Consider the following 6000-nt stretch of genomic DNA (forward strand, 5'->3'; position numbering starts at 1 on the left):
ATATTTATTATTAGATTCTGATGAGTTGTTGAAAGTTGCTTTGTTTGATATATAGTATAGATCAGAATTGTGGAAAACTTTTGAAAAAAAGTGTATTTCAGAGGGTTGATGGCTGACAACACTTCTTTTGGAGTAATATCAATGGAAAGATAATTTAATGAAGAATGAAATCCCACAAAGTTTGTTTAGTTACCCGAATTCTATCAAACGTAATAGCCAAATAACCAGAAAAAGGAAGCACAACTTGCTTTGGTTGACTTTTTACAGTGTGTTATGTGATTACTATCAAGTTGGTTGTTTTTTTGTGTTCTTTCATTTAGTGAGGTTGTAAATACAAATGGCAAAAAGAGTTGACTGGTCAACCAGAAAGCGATGTAAAATAGTACTATTACGTGAACAAGGCTACAGTTATGAAGAAATTAGAAGAGAGATTGGGGAAAACTTAACCAAAGCTGGCCTTTCTATATTTTTGAAGAAGTATAAGGTTGGTAAAGGCAGGAAAAGGTCCAGAAAGGCAAGTGACGATCAAAGAATGGAGAGACCCTACATGAAAGAATAAAATCATCTGGGTGTATACAAGATGACGTGGCGCAATGCAATGTGACGTTGAGTGTTAGGACTAGTCTAAATGTTTGAATTCTAAGGAAAAAGCCATTGTTATCTCTCAAGCACAGGTTGAAAAGATTAAACCCATGTTAACTGGACAGAGGAACAATGGAACAGTGTAACTTGGAGCAATAAGACACAAATCTCATTGCTTGGTAGTGATGGCATGAAATACCTGAGGAGAAGAATCAGAGAAGATTTACATCCTACTTGCATTACACCGACCGTGAATCTCCCAGATCGTGTGATGATCTAGGGTTGTATGGCAGCAAAAGGTGTTGGCAGAATTTGTTTCATTAATGGGAATGTAAATGCCCCAAAATAAATAAATGAAATACTTGAGCTCAAATTGAAGCGTTCCGCAGGTGATCTTTTCCCAGATACTAAAGCATTTACAAATATTTATAGAAATATTTGTTTATTCATTTATTATTTCAACAGGATTCAGCTCCATGTCATGTTGCTGCTGTGTGCAAAAGGTGCTTTCAAGATAATCCTACCGGTATTCCACTGCTGGAATGGCCTGGGAATAGCCCAAACTTTAACCCAATCGGAAGTCTATGGAGCCGACTAAAGAAACTTGTTAGTCAGAAGCAACCCAGCAATAAAGCCCAATAAACAGAGGCAATAATTCAGTCTTGGTTTCAGATTATTACAGCTGCAGAACTAAAAACTGGTTCACTTCACGAGAAGGCGTAAGGCCGTAATTAAAATAGCCAATGGTTACTAAAGGTTTCAAGTTTTTTTTTCTGACTGCTGTTCTAATAAATACTCCTTCATTAAATTTATTGCATTACATTTCTCATTAAATTATCTTTCCACTGATATATAGTTTTATGGTATTACTCTACACAAAAGTGGTGTTATGAGCCATCAAACATCAGAAATACACTTTTCACAAAAGGTTTCCACAATTTGGGCACTTGTATAACTTGTTCATTTTAAATTTAATGTTCTTTTTATATGGGATCAGATTATTATGATTTATGTTTCATTTTTATATATGTGTTGAAAGCCACCCAGAGTGGCTGGGGCAACCCAGCCAGATTGGGGGGCGGGGGGGCGGTATAAATAAAAATTATTATTATTACTACAGTAGTACCACGATTAAAGAACAGGAAAAGATTAAGTTTGTAATCTGTATCATCATCATCATCATCACCACTGCTACTGCTACTACTCCCTGAGATTCAACAAGGCTGGCTCTTCTCTGAGATGAATTTTGTTTGGCCCAGTCATGGCATCCCCTCCATCTCCAATGTCAATCATCTCTTTGGTCAAGCCAAGACTGACAGGAGCAAAAACAAAAACAGAAAACCTGAAGCCACTTATCTTTCCTAACAATTCTGAAGCTGACATTTAAGATGGCCTGGGCAGTTCAGAGCAGCCCAATCGTGGTAGAAAAAGAAATAATTTGAGGAAGATTGTTCAATGAAAGAACTGTAATTTATTGTTTATTGTGGGGGGGTGTTATAGGGGGTGCTGTTGAGCTCTGTGAAAAATATGAGGTTGATCACATGGAAGTATTTTTTTAATTTCCAGGCAGATCTCACGATCCCTCAGGGAGCCTTACCAAGAGAGGCCACGATCCCACAATTCTCCTCCATGACCTCCTTATGCAGAGCTCTCTGGTCAGGATCCAGCAATGCCCACTCCTCGTCCGTGAAACGAACAGCGACATCTTCAAAGCACACTGGACCCTAAAAGCAAAAGGGAAATGTCCTCCTCTGAGACAGCATCAATATGATCTGCTACACAATGCTCTGTTGTTTCCTTCCTGTAAATTGTGGTGTTGTTTCAATAGGAATGCTTTGCTGCACATTTTAATTCTGGATGCTTATTTTATTCTGCATTTAATTATGGGTGTTCGTCTTTGTGCAAATAGGGGGTACTCCACCTTCTGTTTTTCTAGTGATTCTGCCTACACAAGTTACAGGGAACCAAGCAGAGGGCCTTTTCAGTCGTGGCACCTGCCCTGTGGAACGCCCTCCCACCAGATGTCAAAGAGAAAAACAACTACCAGGCTTTTAGAGGACATCTGAAGGCAGTCCTCTTTAGGGAAGCTTTTAATGGTCAATAATTATTGTATTTTAATACAGCCAGATGGGTGGGGTATTAATAAATAAATTATTATTATTATTATTATTATTATTATTATTATTATTATTATTATTATTATTATTATTACACAAGCATTCCAGTTTGCCTGATGGATGGATCCACTTTCTTCCCTCCTCGTGAGCTGTTCTGGGGGTTCCCTCCCAATGCCCTAGAGTCAAATTCAAGGGGTTCGTGGGGGCATGGAGAGGGGGAGGAATGGGGGGCAGCCCCAATTTTGCAGCGGCTGGGGCTGGTTAGGTGAATCCAGGGCACTATTTCTCCTCATTTGTCCACTGCTTAGAAACCAATTTTAGCATTCAGTGCTCAATCTAGAAATAAAATAAGCCTATTTTGGATGGGCATCTGTCTTGGATGATCTAGCAGAGATTCCTGCAATGCAGGGGGTCTCCTGGCTCTTGGGGACAAGCAGGGAGGGTGGCTTCTGGCAAAAGGTCAGGGAGCCACCGGTGGATCCACCTTATCTTGACTCGCCGCTGCCTCTCGACCTCCCTCCTCCCACTCACCTCCTTTCTCTTCTGCCTCTGATTCTGGACTGCATTCTGCCACAGTGTCTCCCAGCTCACTAAACCCTGTTAGCCCTTCAGCTTCTGACACCTCCTCTTCCCAGGCTTCTCCCTCTTCCCCCTCTGACTACCCATCCTTCTTCTACCTCCACTTCTTGGGCTCTGAGCCATCTTCCCTTCCTGGTTCCCCAGCTGCATCCTCCCACTATTCCTCTGTGCCCAACCAGTCCATGACATTGCTCCATCCCTCGGCTTCGGTCCCCACAAGGCAGCTTCCCCTGACCTGATCTGGTTCCACAGCCGCTGCTTCCCTTCTGTCCCCATGAATAGACGGATCAGGAGCTCTTGCCGGCATCATTCTGTCACCTGCAAGAGAGAAAAGGTAAACAGGATGCCAGGAGTGCCTGCTTCTCTCACAGGTGGAACAGGGCATCTCTAATTACAGACGGGCCTTTGAGAAAGCCTTACCTGCTGAGAACATTTAGACGTTTGTGCCCATTTCATATGTTTGTTGTGCAGAGATACATCTCCCCTCCCCTGGACCCTTGTTCCCAATTGTCTCCCCCCAAATCAAGGTGAAAATAACTTTCAGATGAGTTGGAAAACCAACAGAATGAGACCAAATTTAGAAAAACCATCTTCCTCCTTACCCAGTGGCTTCTCTATGGTGTCCAACAGAGGCCTCTCTGCCTCACAGGAATCCAGGTCCATTTCTGATAAATGATCCTTTCCCTGAAAAAGAAACAAGGATTCAAAACAGAGAATGGGAAGAAATATTAGAACGAGAATGACAAAGACTTGAAGGGTGTGCGATCTCAATCCATGGGTGCATTCCCAATAAAAGGCTGGGCCATCAGTAGACCATTATGGGATGTTCTCTGTCCTGTTTGGAGCCCCTTGGGAGTATCCAGAGGAAGGTCTCTCTCACCTGCTTTCTCTCCTCTGCCTGACTCAGGAGGAAACCTTCGGCCAGGGCCACTGCCTGGGAACTGGTCTCCGCTCCGCATTCCCTCACCCAGCTCTCCATCTCCGGGGGCAGGACAGCCAGGAACTGCTCCAAGATCACCAGGTCCAGCATCTCAGCTTTCGTGTGCCTTTCTGGCTTCAGCCACTGGTGGCAAAAGTGGTAGAGTCGGCTGCAAACCTCTCGGGGTCCTTTGGCCTCCTGGCAGCAGAACTGCCTCAACTGCTGGCTCTGCACCTCTGAGCGGAGGGTGTCCTCCTCACCCAGGGTATTCTGCACTGGGTTTTCCCAGAATCCCCCACTGCTCCCAGATTGGATGGCATGTCTGCTTCCTGTTCGAGGGCCAGCTGAGTCCCGCTCATCCATCTGTGCTTTCAGGAAGCCTCTGAGAGATCAGAAGGAACCCTTTTAGTCTTCTGCCAAGTTCTATCTGTTGTAATGAAAAGCTCTAGGATTTCCTACATAGGAAATAAAGTGTTGTTACAGAATTTGTAGGACGGGGAGGGGGGGGAATAGATTCCTGAGCAAGCAAGGTTGAGTCTTGCTGGGAACCAGAGCTGGACTGCACCAGATCCCAGACCATGAGCTCTCTTTTTGAAAAGAAAGAGTAGGAGGAGGGAGAGGATAAGAAGTAAGTCTCTAGCCTTCTAGCAATGCAAAATGTGGAGACAACTGAAGGGATTTCTGTGAGATTAATCAACCTGGTTTCTGCTGCCTTCCACTAAATGCATGAAGTCAGAACTTACTAACAAGGGAATCATTTGTATCTTGTGAAAAATGGATGCTTGGCTCTAGTGGGGGTCCTCAGGAGTTGCTCCCCAGCCCCACCCTCACTCCCCTGCTTCTGTCTCCTTTTCTTGCACTTGGACTCTCTGCTGCTCTCAAGACAGACTCCTGGGGTGGGGTCCCTTTTTCTTTGCTCTGAGGGCCAGGTATGTATCTCACCAACCCCGAGGGCCAAGTGGGCGGGGCCAAAGACATCTCCCTTGAAATTTAGGCAGGTAATTTTTTATAATAATAATAATTCAATAACTTAACACACACAGCCATTGATGCCAAGGTCCCTGGAGGCTCAGTGAGTAGCAGCGCCCATTTCTCGCTGGTTTTCCAGCAACAATCCCTTTGGGACCGAGAGGATGTGGTCCTGGGATGCCATGCTCTGGGTGCGAGGGGATTGCTGCAGTGGCCTCTGTGTGGGGCTGCCCTTGGAGACGACCAGGAAACTGGTTTGCAATGCGGCAGCCAGACTATGGGCTGGGATCCCTCTCTTTATGCCTGACCTTTCTCTCCCACCTTTCCTTCCTTCCTCCACGTGGTTTTTGTTTCTCCCCCCCCCCTGCATGAGCAGATCAGCCCCCCCCCAAGGCACCCTCCCCTGCTGCAGCCCTGGGACCCCCCACCGTCTCCCCACTGCACCCTCTTGGGGGGGGGGAGAGAAGAGACTCACCAGATCATCCCAAGAGTGAGGGGACAGCGATGCAGCCCTTGCAGGAGAGACACCAAAGCAGGAAAGGACTGCGGAGGGAGGGAGGGAGGGGCCTTGGCTCTGGAGGACCTGCTCCCCCTTGTTTCCTGTCCTCTCTAGGAAGGCAGCTCGGTTCCCTTTAACCCTTGCAAAGCCGAGTCCACCCAGCTTCGCCCTCTCTCGCTTGGCAGATCCTCTGCTTTTTATTATTTTTTTATGGATTTTATGTCCAGATATCCTTTCATAGCTGCCAAGTTATCCCTTTTTTACAGGGATTTTCCCTTATGCTGAATAGGCTTCCTCGCGAGAAAAGGAAAAACTTGGCAGCTATGTATCCTTTT

At 45.4% G+C, this 6000-nt stretch overlaps 1 pseudogene; it reads right to left on the minus strand.

Annotated features, from left to right (window-relative positions):
• Positions 1-5725, minus strand: part of LOC118078760 (zinc finger protein 420-like) — a 48332-nt pseudogene extending 42607 nt beyond the window's left edge.
• Between the last annotated feature and the right edge of the window lie 275 nt (positions 5726-6000).

Source organism: Zootoca vivipara, chromosome 4 (assembly GCF_963506605.1).
Source record: "Zootoca vivipara chromosome 4, rZooViv1.1, whole genome shotgun sequence".
NCBI classification, from domain to species: Eukaryota; Metazoa; Chordata; class Lepidosauria; order Squamata; family Lacertidae; genus Zootoca; species Zootoca vivipara.